General features: G+C 37.2%; 1 long non-coding RNA gene across 1 annotated transcript in view; it reads left to right on the top strand.

Moving 5' to 3' along the window:
* The window catches only part of LOC121090413, a 182,760-nt gene extending 177,998 nt beyond the window's left edge, over nucleotides 1-4,762 (top strand). Inside the window, exon 5 of the long non-coding RNA XR_005828541.1 lies at nucleotides 4,650-4,762. This is a non-coding gene — a long non-coding RNA (uncharacterized LOC121090413). The remainder of the gene's footprint in view (nucleotides 1-4,649) is intronic.
* The last annotated feature ends 9,415 nt before the right edge of the window (nucleotides 4,763-14,177 follow it).

The raw sequence follows: 14,177 nt of genomic DNA, 5'->3' as shown, positions 1-14,177 counted from the left end.
GGAAGTACTTAAACTGATGTTCAATAAATAGATACATTAACCAGGAGTCTGTTAGAAAGGAAAGAAGTTGCGAAGGGCGACTTTACTCCATGGGCTCTCAGTTCATCAGGGTCTACCCATAGCCAGAAGAGAGAGAGAGATGGATTCCTATGGGGTAATTCAGAATAAGAATCTCAACTGACTGGGCTCTCACCTTGAAGCATAATTTGTCATCAAAGGATATTGTGACAGGAGACAGTGCAACTGTTTCATTAAGAAGATTTCTTATACTGTTCTCTGATTATGAAAAGGCTTTTTATTGTTGAAATCTGCAGTTTGATTTTTTTGTTTAATATATGTATGAATCTGGCTCAAATATCTTGTACTCACGAATATGACTTTTGGAAGATACAATTTTCCTTATTAATTCATAATTTCCCTCTGATTATTGAATTTTGAAGCACGTTTTCTCCTTGCTTATTTGTCGGGTATTTTTTGCCTCTGGTAAACCACGCTATATACATGTTCACATCCTTTGATTTTACTGCTGTTTTTCCTGGTCCCCTTGTTATATTTGCTTTCTTCTGTTTGATCTATTATACTCAATGAACAACGGTTTCCACTTAGACTACACTTTATGCTTGTTCGATTTTTAAATAGTGTATCATAATGGCATTGGTGATGTTACACTGAAGTCCCTCGTCCTGCAAAGGCTGATTTGTGTTATTCACTTTGTGCAATGTGAACGGTCCCTTTGGAGTTTAAGAGTTACACGCATGGACGTGAAGCTTTGTGTGCTAATTGGTTTTAGTGGGCTCATTTTCAGTATAACAAAGCCCCATTTTAAGGACTGTTGCTCAGATCTGAAAATGCACTTTTCACTGGAAACAATTGTAAAAAATATGTCCTCAGCTGGGAACCTAGAGAATGGAATTTTAATTTGGAGTAAATTAAGCATTTACCTTGAGGGATACCTGTTGACCAGCCATATTTTATGGCTAACTGACAATCTTCTATACTTTTGAAACATAGAAATAACTATTTTTGTAGTAATGCTTTTACAGTTTGTATTTCATAGCATAAAGCATGAAGCAGTATAAGCGATGCATTTGATTTTTTTCCCCACATTCTTCTACTCAGAAGAAAGCAGCTAGAATAACAGGCAGTAATTAGCTTTCATCCAAATTATGTATGAAATTTTAGTCTGTAGACTCATTGGGCCTATGTCAGCCTGAAGATTAAAGGCTTCTTAGCTGCATAGTGACGCAGCGGGCTGAGCAAGCTGTGAAGGAGCTGGTGGGGTTTGTTGTATAATAACTGATACGTGGATCACTGGAAGAGTCTGGATTTCTGTGTCCAATCCAGACAAATGGAAGTCTACCTCATTGTATCCATCTGTTTTACTAGATCACCACAAACTGGGGTCCACAACGTAGCTGACGCAATTTCTGTGGTGCTGGAAATATATTATTTATTGAGATGTTAGATGCATACACCCCAATAACTGCTTTTGGCAGCATGCTACAGCTTACTAATTAATTTGGTTGCCTTTTGGACAGATTTTGTTTGCTGCTGTGGATACAATCAATGGATTTCAGGTGTTCTACAGTCAAGGCAACAGCTGTGCATAATGTGCTCTGAAGTTGTATTGAGATTATCCTTCAAGCTTGGTTATTAGCACAAGCAGGAAAATATTCTAAAGCATTTATAGAGAGCCTGTAAGCAGTGAACTGTATTGTCCTCCACTGGAGGAAACCTAAACATATCCAAGCAAAAACGAATTGACCTCAGATAACAACTCCACCTTCTCATCTTGGGACAGTCAAAAATTTCTTCAGCTGTAGCAGACTGCCATCGTGACTTTCCATCACCTAGTATCCAGGATGCCAATCTTCAATTAGTCTTTAACATTTTAATGCCTTAAATGACTTATTCCTTCTGGCAAACCTACCATTTGCATCTGATTTAAAATAATTTCCGTTTCTAACCAGTCTGTGAGTTCAACTAGTTGTTTTTTTCTTTACTTGTAAATAAAACTAGGTCAATTCCAGTTCAGTTCAGGTACAAAATGAGTTAGATGGTGCAGATATCACTGCTGTAACATAGAAGATGTTTGGCCATCTGGAGACCACAACATGCCCTCAGACTGGACAAAGGGAGGTTCCCAGCAGGCTCGCTTTCTCAGTTAGTGTGAAAGAGTACTAAATAGGAAGTTTAGTGAATAATATTTCATATTTAAGTTTGATGCTTTTTTTCTGTTTCTTAAAGACATGTTCTGAAGAATCCTGGGTTGAGGGAGGAGGAGGAGAAGATACAAATTTATAGTTCATGTCTGTTATTTGTGCCTAGAGTCTTTCCTGTTGGAAAGAAGAAAGGATGGGCAGATTCAATGGGTACCATATTTTGGATAATTTCATCTCTCCACGTTAATTTTCAAAATATTGATGAGTGTGGATAATATTTCAATGAATCAGCTTTGCAGAAATATCATCAATGCAAGTAATGGTGATAGGAGCTCAGTGGTTAAACAGACTTAGAAAAATGTTTTGAGGGTAACATGGGATACACTGTTATGGGTGTCCTGGTAGCAGATGCTTTATTTATATCACAAACTTGACTGGACTTCATAAGAATGGAAGTCTATACTTTTGTATCTTTTAAATCAAAGAGGTAGCAAGACATACTGGAAATAGTACTCTGGAGTTTTAATAGCCTCTCTAAAACATTGCCAGTGATAGGCTGTGCAATTCATTTAGCTTCCATGTTCCCCTTATGTCATTTGCCCAGTAAGGATGAACTAGAAATTTTATTAGAAATACTCTGAGTACCATTGCACTTCAAAATTTCTTTAAATGAAATCAGAAGGTGTTTTCTCCTAATAGATACTTTGCAGACAGAAATCAATTAGTCTGATAGTGTTACTGTTCTCCAAAATGGAATTGTATCGTACCAGTTTGATGTCTTATAATTGCACACTCTATGGTTCTGTGACTCTTATCTCTCCCTTGGTCTGTGAATTTGAAACCATCAGGAAGATGTCAGATTGGTATGAGTATTCTTCAGTGATAAGAACAGTAATTGTTGTAGGGAGACTTCTTAATCTTGGGTCACTCAAATCCCTTTTAAAGACAGCAGGTGCTCTCCAGAACAAGCATTAAAAAGAAGAGATTATGAGGTAACCTGTTGTTCTTTATATCTCAGCATCTTATGACAAAGCTTACCATCAGCCAGTGTGTTCAGCAGCCAGTCACTACAGTGAAAAAAATCAAATGTGACTCGGGAAGGGACTAACGTTTTCAATACTAAAGGGTAGATTCATTTTAAAGGCTGAAAACTGAGAACTGTTACAGAGAAATTTATATCAGATAATTACAGGAGTCAACTATAAAAGCAAGAAACAAAATAGCAGAGAGTAAAAAAAATGGAGCTGCAGATATCCAGTGTGATGCAATCAGAAAGAAATTCTGCTTCCTCAGAAATCAAAATCCAAACCTGAGTCTTGCCAGATTTGTGTCATGTTGCAACTTTCTTTTCCATTCTACGCCCCATCTTCCCTACTGTGGCAAATATAGTGAAAGCGATTTAGTCATTCATATTATCAGACTCTAGCACGCTAACAGTGTGACTTCATACCTGTGTGCTTGTGCTGTTGGCTGCTTATCATTTACAGGGTGAACTCGTGAAGCTGAATGTGCTCAGGGTCTAACAGAGCTCTCCCAAGTATGATCACAGTGGAGCAGAACTGTCTGTTATTTTCAGCTCCCAAACTTTTATGAATTTCTGGATCCAAATACCAACTAAATTCTGTTACAATAAGATTTTGCTATCTAATCCTGTCCATTTCCATCAAGATCATGATGCAAAATTATTTGAGTAGAGTAAAGCACGTCTATGGCAATCTTTGTGAGGTCGAGAATTAAGCATAGGATAAATCACTGCATTCAAATGATAAAGCCCACTTTCAAAAGCAATTCATGAAAAGATTTTTTGAAAGTATTTTGATGCAGGAGTGTACTTAGCACTTTCTAAGAGCACACTAATCTCAGTGAGTGTTAGGGACTTAACCCTTCTTCATTCTACTTTGAAAAAAAATCAGCTAGGTGCCTATCTCTGCCTCTAAGTTCCGAAATACTTTTTTAAAAATCTGGCCTTTGATAACCCAAATCCCCTTGCCTTTTAGTAAGGCTTTTCATCCTGAATTCTAGATCCTCATAGGTTTTGAAGGTCTCACTCTCTTAAATTAAAATGTAAGTTAAAGGCCCAGGTACTTCTGAAAAGCTGAACATTGGTGCTCAGGTCACTTCTGAAAATGAAAGTTAGACTACTAATCCCCTCAGGTACTTGTGAAATATTTTCCTGTCACATCTGAGAAACTGTTCTAGATGAATTTACTTCGTTATACACTTGCTTTGTCCTGAAGACTGCATAACAAGTTTGTGTAATATTGTAGATAATATTTAAATGTTTTTTTCCAAGAAGAATGACAATACTTGGTGGGGTTTTTTTAAACTGAAAAATTGTAAGTAGAACAAAAATATATATTTATGCTTTCAGCAGGCAAATGTATTTTTTAATGGAATTTAAATAAATGGAATTTTTATGATGAAAAAAGCAACAGTAAAAGCAGTGATTATATTTTTCATAGTTCATTTGCCTCCCTTGCCCTGCAGATCTTGTACAGAAGGAAAATGAGATCCCTGGTGAAGCCTACAATGTCAATGACTCTGAAGAAGGACTCAGAGACCCATTGGTGTTTAATGACCCTTATTGGCCTCCACAAAAGAAACTGGTATGATCTACTAAAAGAGACATATGGTTCTTTAGAAATATAGAGGAAAACAGTTTTCTTCATGGGTAAACACTGTAGTCAAGCATTTCTAAACACTGCCTGGTTTTAGATGACTGCTCTTAAAATGGCTGTCCAAATTTGGTGAGGAATTGCATTAATTTTTCATTAGTACTTGACCAACAACAGAAGTATTTTACCAATACCACAATCATGAACTTTTAATGCTATTTTCAGTCTGCAGTATCATATCAAACTAAACAAAACACAACTGATAAGAAAGCTAAACAAAACAATGAAGAGCAGCTAGACTGTTTTATCAGGCATGGGCACATTATATAACGCAATCACGTGATATCCCAGAGTTATAGGTAAGTGTTGGAACATGATAATGTTTCTGTATTAATTCCTTCATTAAAGTAAAATACATATTGTGAGAATCTTTATTGCAATTGGAGATGAGACAGTGGCAACTGAAGGAGAGTGAAGTAGCAAGTGAAGGAAGGGAAGGGAAGGGAAGGGAAGGGAAGGGAAGGGAAGGGAAGGGAAGGGAAGGGAAGGGAAGGGAAGGGAAGATGAAAAGAAAAGCAAGAAGGGAAAAGAATGAGAAATAACAGGAAACCTCAACATTTAATGGCAAAACAAAACAAAAAAATCATTTCACAATGAAGAAAACAGTACTGGAGATTCAGCTAGGATGATATAAGAAACAAATAGAAAAAAACATACTGCAGTCATATCACAGAATAAACTATACAGGACTAGAACCTATTGTATGAGTAGACTTCAGCTGCAGGCAGTGATAAAATGCTGAATATACCTTAAATGCTCAGTAGATACTCCGATGTAGAAAAATTCTGATGGGCAATGTATTTTTTGCTTCTCTCTCTAACATGTGTCCCCAGAAAAAGAGCATCTGTATGACAGACACACCACTGATATCTTTCACTGGCTTCAGAGATGCTGTACTTGGGGTAAAACACAAGTACAGAGCCTCTGTTTCAGTTTCTTTAAGGGGTGTGCTTATTTTCTAACCTCGAACCATCCAGAGGAGGAAATACATTGAGCTGTTGCATTTGTTCTAGTGACTAATTTATCTTTTCACACGCATTTCTAAAAACAATATGATTGGTTCTTCTAGCTTATAACTTCTTCCTACTTTAGTATACTTCTCAATGCTCTTTACAAGGGGTGGAATTGAATCCGGCCATTTTTTAAAAGTTCCATGAGAAGTAACAATTTACGTAAACCAAGATTCCTCTTGAATATCAATTTAGCAGCTTGAAGTAATGTACTTGTCATATGGGAATATTAATATGAAAGGAAAAATGGCATGGATATATAAGAAATTAAACTAACTGCCTGTGTAGAGATATCAAAAAAGCACAGTGGTGAATACTCTGAAATGTTTGTTGCAAGATCCTACCACTATACAGTCATCAGAGATGAAAATGGTGAAATACATTTTTTCCTAATACCATCCCAATGATTTAGAAAAACTGTAATATATGTAGAATATGTAGGACATGCTACATGTGCATGGTCCAGCTCAGATTTTGCAGTATGGGAGGGCTAAGAGGAATAGAGAAGGTGCATCTGCCTCACACTGTGACTGCAGAAGCAGGAAAAAAGTCTAGTGGGGAATGTCAGAAATTCTGACTTTCCTACAATGGGGCTGATGAAATGCAAAGCAGGGACAGTGCCCTGTAAAGGAGCCAAGTCATTTATTCTTCCTGGCAAAGCAAGAGAAAAGCAAGAGAAATTGTGATTCTCTGAGTCCCAATAAGACCTTTCACCCTATTCTGCTAATGTAAAGGGCTTTAGGGCGGATTTGCATTCACTTTTGAGCCCCTTTGCACTACTAGAGAGTTTAAACTTGACATTCCAAGCCAGAATTTGTTCTCTGGTCTTCTCCCCTGGTAGTACAACTTCCTTCTCTCGAACCATCAAAGAGCTGTGCTTCAAGAGCCCATCAGGTTCAGAAACCACACTTGAGTGTCGCTTGTCCAAGGTATTCAGGAAGAATCAACTGACCACCTTGCCTCTTTTCTGAAATGTTATCCTTCAAATGTTAGTGTTGACAACCATAACAAAACACTATTTTGAGAGGATCATGCCAGCTTTAAGTATGCTGCCTGATGAAGGCCAAGGGGAAGTGGAGCATTTATGATACACTGCTGCAATTTCCCTTTAAAAATCTAGTATTGGTTTATTTTGCTCTTTCTGTTGCATGGTGAGGTGACTAAAAAAATATGAAAAAGCAGTATGTAAAACAAAATCAATTAAGGGTTATCCAAAAAATGTAAATAAATTTGATACTGCAATTTAGTTTGGAAGAAACTAGATTTGGATTAGGGATCTATTTTTCATTGCGCAGACGTAAAAACATGCCAGTAAAATGGATGGCAGGATGATTTTGGCTAGCAGACTTACCCTACTGGTTCATTTCTCTCTGTGTTGACTTTGTCCCTTACATTCCAAACATGGATAAATGTATTAACATGTAGTTTACCATACAGGTCAGGGGATCTTTCTCATTTGACCTTGAAAACAAATGTTCTGTCTGCTCTGCATGGATAATTCATAAGATTTAGTGGTTCATCTCTGTATGTTTGGCATTCAGAAATGTTGCTTCCCCAAATGTGTCACTGCCTTCTGCACCAGTTAGCTTGTGCACTGCTGCTGAAAGCTGGTTACACATTTATGGGGCTAGATTTGTGTCACACAGTGATTTTTTGTTCTTTAACATGAAGACACAGTATGCTGCCAACATGATAAAAGTCCCATTTTCATGAGCAGTAGGACATACTGCTTGTATGTTCTCTGGACACAATCAAATTGTGTTGGTTGAAGAAAAATGCTTGAGGTAATTTAGACACCCCCCAAAAAAAAAGTCAATGGACAGGCAACAATCATCATTAAAGAATTTTCCACTAGCCAGTGAAATAATGTATATGCATACATGTGTTGTGAGTACAAACACATACTGAAAGAGTCATAGCTGAAGAGCAAAAATAATAACATAGCCTTGAATTGCTCACTCTTACAAGTTTGTGTTATCAGAATTACTACACGATGACATGTAGTATGCAACAATACTTCTGTGTATATAGGGTAGAAAGCAAGCCAAACGAGAGAACAGAAAAGATAAGAATGAGGTCAGTTTTCTAGGTAAGGCAACTAGAAGATGTGACACCTCATATGAATATTGTTCATTTTTTAGTGGGTAAACTTTCAAGATATTTCTGCTTAACTTCAGACCTTCATGAGCTGCAGAACTCATGCTAGCTAGAGGGCTAACAGAAAAATCTGACCATGCTTCGGAGAGCTTGCAGTTAAGGGTAAAATAATCAAACGGTTGAATACTATCAGGATACACCCCTCTACATCAGGAGGCAGTGAGACAGTATTGATCTGCTGGGTAAGCAGCAATCACATCTCATCAGTAGCTTAGTCATTATTGAGTCTCTAGTCATCATAGTAAAAGAAAGATTTGATATGGGACTATGTCTGGGCTTATACTCACAAAAACTGAACAGTTGTTCAGCTCCACTTTGCAGGGCTAACTTTTCTGTCTAGACAGATAATATTTGTGAAGGTATGTAGATGGGAACGCTCGTAATACTTTTTTGCAGACCAGATGAAATATAAAGGCATTTTAAAGACAATTCATATTCCTGAAACCATAGCTACACAAAGAACTCTAATTGGCACAAAACATCACTGCCAGAGAATTAGGCAGTTACCATAACTTACTATTTGTTTTCTCCTATCCCTTGCGCAAGTACAAGCATAGGTGCTGCTGCATGGTGAGCTTCAACAACTGATGTAAATTAAAAATAATGTAAGAAAAGCCCCAGGATTTTAGTTGCATAAGTTCTCCAATAAGTTCATTATGTCACTGCAAACATGCTTGTGCCACCAAAGGAAAAGAGGCAGGAGATTAAAAAAACTGAGAACTATCACCTCTTAGGAGCAGCACTAATTTTTTCTAGCTGAAGGTATGCCTAGAACTGCAGTTGTAGAAAAGATGTCTCCAGAAGTAAGACAAATAGTGATAACAGTGTATTGAACTCTACAAAGGATGGCGTTGATCTTGAGTTTATTGAGTATTTGTCATTTCCATGAAGTTTTTGGCACAGTAGCACCAGTAGTTGATTAGATATTTTTAAGAGAACCTCAAGAATTTAATGCTTTTTGTTATATTGTATCTGTGCCTATTAAAAGATATACTGAATGCTGTGCATAATTATGTTCATAAGAGAACAGTATTAGGACAGCTGCTGAGATTCAATTAATTTTATGGGGAGATAACATTTTTTAGTTGACAGCAAAGTTAAGAAAGATGGGCTTGACTGGAAAAATCCAAGTCCTGGAATGTAGCTTTGTCCTTGGGCTGATGGTTAAAAGTGGCATTTCATTCTGCAGGGATTTGGGAGCCATCCTGCCCCTCCTAGGCCCAGGGGCTGCTAAAGAGTAGCATCGCCAGTGCCTGTGGGCAGCATGAACAAACTGGCTGCGCTTCCAGTTGCTCCTGCTGCTGAAGAGGAACCTGCATCTGAACCTTTTCTCTCTCCTGGTCCCTGTGCTGAAGCTGCTTCAAAGAGCAGCCTGCGTATGTACTGTGCAACTCGGGCACTACTTTTAGAATCCTATATGCCTTGGAGTGAAATGTCCCTGTTATGCTCAGCCCCCACAGGTGTCCCACGGAGAGCAGAAGAGATGTCATCTGTGGGCCCTCCTGCCTTTTGCTGGTGAATCAAAGTCAACCACCTCCTGCATCTGAGTCCACAGGACCGTACACCAGCATTCCCAGTGCACTGCCAGTGGGCAGGTACCAGCATCCAACAAATGCTCCATGAACACAGCCAGACCACAGGGGCTGCACAAGTCTTCTGATCTGAATGTGGCAGTATATTTTATTTCATCTGTATGTGCCTGGGAAAAAACATATACAAATTCTCCTTCGATAGCATAGCCACGTTAGATTTGTCCACTGTTCCCCATCACGCCCTTTCCAAAGCATGAATCAAAACCAAATGCATATTACTTTTGGCAAATGATTTCTCCCACTCTTCCCTTTCTCTTCCTCCTGCCCTCCCAGCTGACATGCAGTGACTATAGGGGGCAATGCAACCTCACCATACAGCCTGTGTACATTGGCTACATACCACATTAATAGGTGGAAACTCAAGTCTCAGTTTTTACTTCTTGCTTTTGTATAATTTGTGTCATGACAAAGATGGACTGTATTGTTACTTGGCCTCCATAAAATGGGTTTTAACTTCAGATAAGCTTTTATTAGTTAGATTATTTTTTTTTGTTTGTAAGTGAAAGTTAATAAACGGTAATTTTATTTCATACTACTAATTCAAACTAAAATTAAAATAAAACAAGACATAAGAAACAAATTAAAATGATTTTGAAATTCATTTGCCATTGATCACTAAGCAGAACTGCTCCAAGTCTGCATGTATCTCATACTCATGTAATTCAATCTATATATTTGTCAATATTTCTGATGCAGTTTAATTTCTTCAGATCAGTTTCTTTCTGACATAATGCAGGCTTTCAGAAGTTACTCCAATTTAGAGTCCTTAAATGGTACTCTTATATTTTCTAAGATTTCATGAAAAAAATGTTTATATATTAAAAATCCTGAATAAAAGGGTAACTGTCATAACAGTAGAAAAATTAATATATTAAATTGCTTATATTTTTCTCACACTGATTGAAATGCACTTCACAGTAAGTAAGCAAAGAATGGTAACAATGATAATTTCAAACTCCTTTTGCTCAGCAGTGTATATATGTGTACCTGAAGTTTCCTTCCTCAATCTTTCTGCCTTACGTTAAGGAATAATTTGAAAATGCAGAGCTTCTGTTAACATGATTAAAAAAGCTGTTGTTACAGACTATTTTCTATTATTTTAATTTTGTGTCATTACAGTTTTTGACAGTTACTGTTTACCAGAGTTTCCCTGAAGCAAAAATGACTTAATGTTCAACACACGCATTAAAATGTGTTTTATTTTAATATGTTAAAGCTAATAGAAATATAATTTAAGCAGAAATCTGTGCTTAACAGTGCAGCGCACAGAATCTCTGAACACAGATGAAACTGGAACTTCTATTTGAAGGGAAAACAAAGTCAGCAGTAATTACCTTAATAAGAGCTATGCTATATTTTTGTAATGAAATTCAAACCCAGGTGAAGCGAATGTAGTGAGTTTTGTTGTTGAAGCAAGACATGGTTTGAAACCTGGGCTTTCATACTTGGCTTTATATGGCTCAGAACTAAACTCAAAATTTTCAGCTGAAGTTCCTTTTCAATTTCCTCACCCCTTCAAACTCAGACCTGACCGTTAAGGACATTAAGTCTCAAATTCCAGAGAAAAGTCCACTGACTTCACTGAATGCTGAAAATTCCGAGTTTCTAATCCTCTAATGTGAGCACTTCAGGTTTACTCAATAGCTTACTGACCTTTACTTAGCCATGTACACATTTCAGTAGGAATTTTCAATGCTTTTTCACTAAAAATCGTGTTCAACAATATTTCCTGATCATTAAGACCTGTGTACCTAAAGCATAGACTGCGAACATCTTCTACAAGCCCAGAATACAAATCTATACCTTTTCACATAAGCACAACCTCTTTCTTTCTGTTGTTTGTCAGATTCATGTGAAAGCCAGTTTTAATAAATCCTGGCATCAGATATTGCTGGCGAGTCTGACCAGCTATTTATGCATAACTTTCCTTTCCACTGTTTGTCGAAGAACAGTGCTCAAAGTGAGGCTAGAAAGTAATCCGTCGAGGTTGATGTGCCATGTCTATCCACAAAAAGAAAAACCCAACAGACCCAAAAGCAGCAGAATAAATTTTATAACTTTGAAGAAAGAAGTGAATAGTTGCTCGTCTGAGGACTTGTAGGGGGCAATAAAATTAAAATAAACAAGTATTCAAAATTAAAATCGTGGTTACCTATTCACTGTGGCAGAAAAGTTCTATAGTTAAACAGACTCTCACCTTGTTCTTTCTTATAGACGGCAGCTGAAGTAGATACTGTGCTGAAAATGTAAAAGGCAGAGCAGCACTAGCAAAAATTGTAGTCTATTACAAGGGAAGTGCTGAGTGACTTGATAAACTCACGTAAAAAGGGAAATTAAAAGCAGATAGCATTCACCAGAATAAAGCATGAAATAAAGAAGATACTTGCAAGAAGATGTGATATAGACCGGTGAGGGTTGGAAAATTTCTGATATGGTGTCTGTTGTTACAACAGGTCCAAAAAGACATGCTGGGAATTAAGACCAGTGAACTTCATCTTGTTTCTGGGGAAACTGATTGAGAATCTAATTAACGATAGAATAGTTCAGCACATGGATAATAGTTCAGCACATGGATAAGTATAACCTAATAGGGTCAAACCTGCACAATGTCAGTAAAGGGAAAACATGCTTCTCTAACCTGCTAAAGTGCTTTGAAAAAGTTAATAAAATAGTAGATAAAGGTGACCTGGTGAACATAATTTATTTGGATTTTCAAAAAAATTCCTGATACAGTCCTTCATAAAAGACTATTAAGGGAAAAATATAACTATGAGGTAAGGGGCAAAATCTCACAGTGGATTAAAAATTGAATAAATGATGGCAAAAAACTTGAACTGAAAGTCTTCTCATAAGAGTGTAAAGAGGTTAATAGTAGGATGCTCTAAAGGTTCATATTGGAGCCAGTGTTACTTAATATAATTTTTAATGATTTGGACATTGTATCTGCTAAAACTGACATTAAATGTTGGCTAGTCAAAGAGAGACTGGGAGAGATTGGTTAGACTGACAACACATACATTTTAATTTGGGTAAGTGTAAATTTTGGTACTCATTTTAATGGTTATTTTCAGCTCCAACAGCATATCATGTACCATTATGTTCTAATGAGAATAATTTATCTGCTTTCTGAGCAAGGATGCAATAGATATCACTATAGCACCATGATTTGCCCTCTCTAGATATGAGTAGACAGAGTAAGAGGAGAATGAGGAACCTGTCAGGTCACTGGAGCTTTTCCTCATGGTAATCAGGCTGCATGGCCAGAACAAGAGCTGTGTTTATCACAAAAGAAAAAATCCTCCTTCGTAAATACTTGAATGGAAGTCCTACTCCTGTTGAATCTTTCTGGAGTGGCTATTTTTGAGGCACAATTAACTTAATTATGGCACTGAGGACATGACTGGCCCTACTGCCTGCTGTCATCTGCAACCCAAAAGGTTGTTACTGACCGCTGGTTCTCTTTGGAAGCTCTTACCAGTAAATTCCCAGCACTGTCAATCCTATCTCCTCTTTATCAATTGTCTGTAGGAACTCAATTCAGTTCTGCATCTCTTTCTGGTATGGACATCCCTGTTGGCTGTCACCTATTGAGGATCAGGAAGCTTTGCCTGATCAGGGTTGTTCAAGAATTACCAAGCTTACAGGTTCTGGGGTTTGGCTTTGAGTTTGGCTGGGGTGGTTTTGTTTGCTTTATTTCCCCCCCCCCCCCCCCCCCCCCCCCATCCTTTCTACAGTATTGCATTGAATTTTAAATCTTTAAAAAAAGATTATTTAAAACACCACCCACTGAAGGACTAAAGTCGCATGTGGTGAGACCGTGACCTTATATTAAGCGTATTCTTTGTAAGATACTCCGTTCATACCGTGCTGCAGGTGTCACATCCACTCTGTTGAAACTGAAGTCCATTCAGGTTTTTTTTTTACTTGCAAAAAAGTGAGAGCTAACAGATGATGTCTCCTTCAAAACTGATATGAGTTCATCTAGTTTTAGTATAAGCACAATGAAAAGAATCTTTTCTGTTGCTTTCTATAACTCTTCCTTAAAAAAATATCTGTTTTACCATTTATACTGAGGCACAAATGCAGTCTTTATAAGATGCAACATTTTGGACTATGAGTAAGCACAGTAGGAAAAAAAGATGATTTCTTGGCAAAAGAAATGGGTGAAAATAAACCCACTAAAAATAGCATTTATCTTGATTGGTAACTCATGCTTTTAATTTTTTTGTGGAAAATATTAATAGAGTTATTTAAATAAAAAGAACTAATGCATTTTTTTTTTTTGTTGTTGCAGCCCTGTTTGTATTTACATCCAGTCATTTAATGCCCATTAAAGAAGTAATGCTATGTTAATGTAAGGGAAAAAATCAATGCTACTCAGATCAGTAGCTGTGGGGAAACAGTGCAGCAGCTGGTTTGCAAACAGCAAGCCCACATAGATCAATGAAATTACAAGCTAAATCTGCTGATGCTCACAAACTGCTCCAGCATTGTGATGTCTAACCTTTCTCAAGTTCAAGATCTCTGGCAAGCCAGCAATAGCTAAATGGGAAAAAAAAAAAAAAAAAAAAAAAAAAAAAA

The sequence above is a fragment of the Falco naumanni genome, chromosome 6 (genome assembly GCF_017639655.2).
Source record: "Falco naumanni isolate bFalNau1 chromosome 6, bFalNau1.pat, whole genome shotgun sequence".
Classification (NCBI taxonomy): Eukaryota; Metazoa; Chordata; class Aves; order Falconiformes; family Falconidae; genus Falco; species Falco naumanni.
The sequence above is the reverse complement of the archived record's forward strand: the minus strand, read 5'-3'. Positions and strand labels throughout refer to the sequence as shown.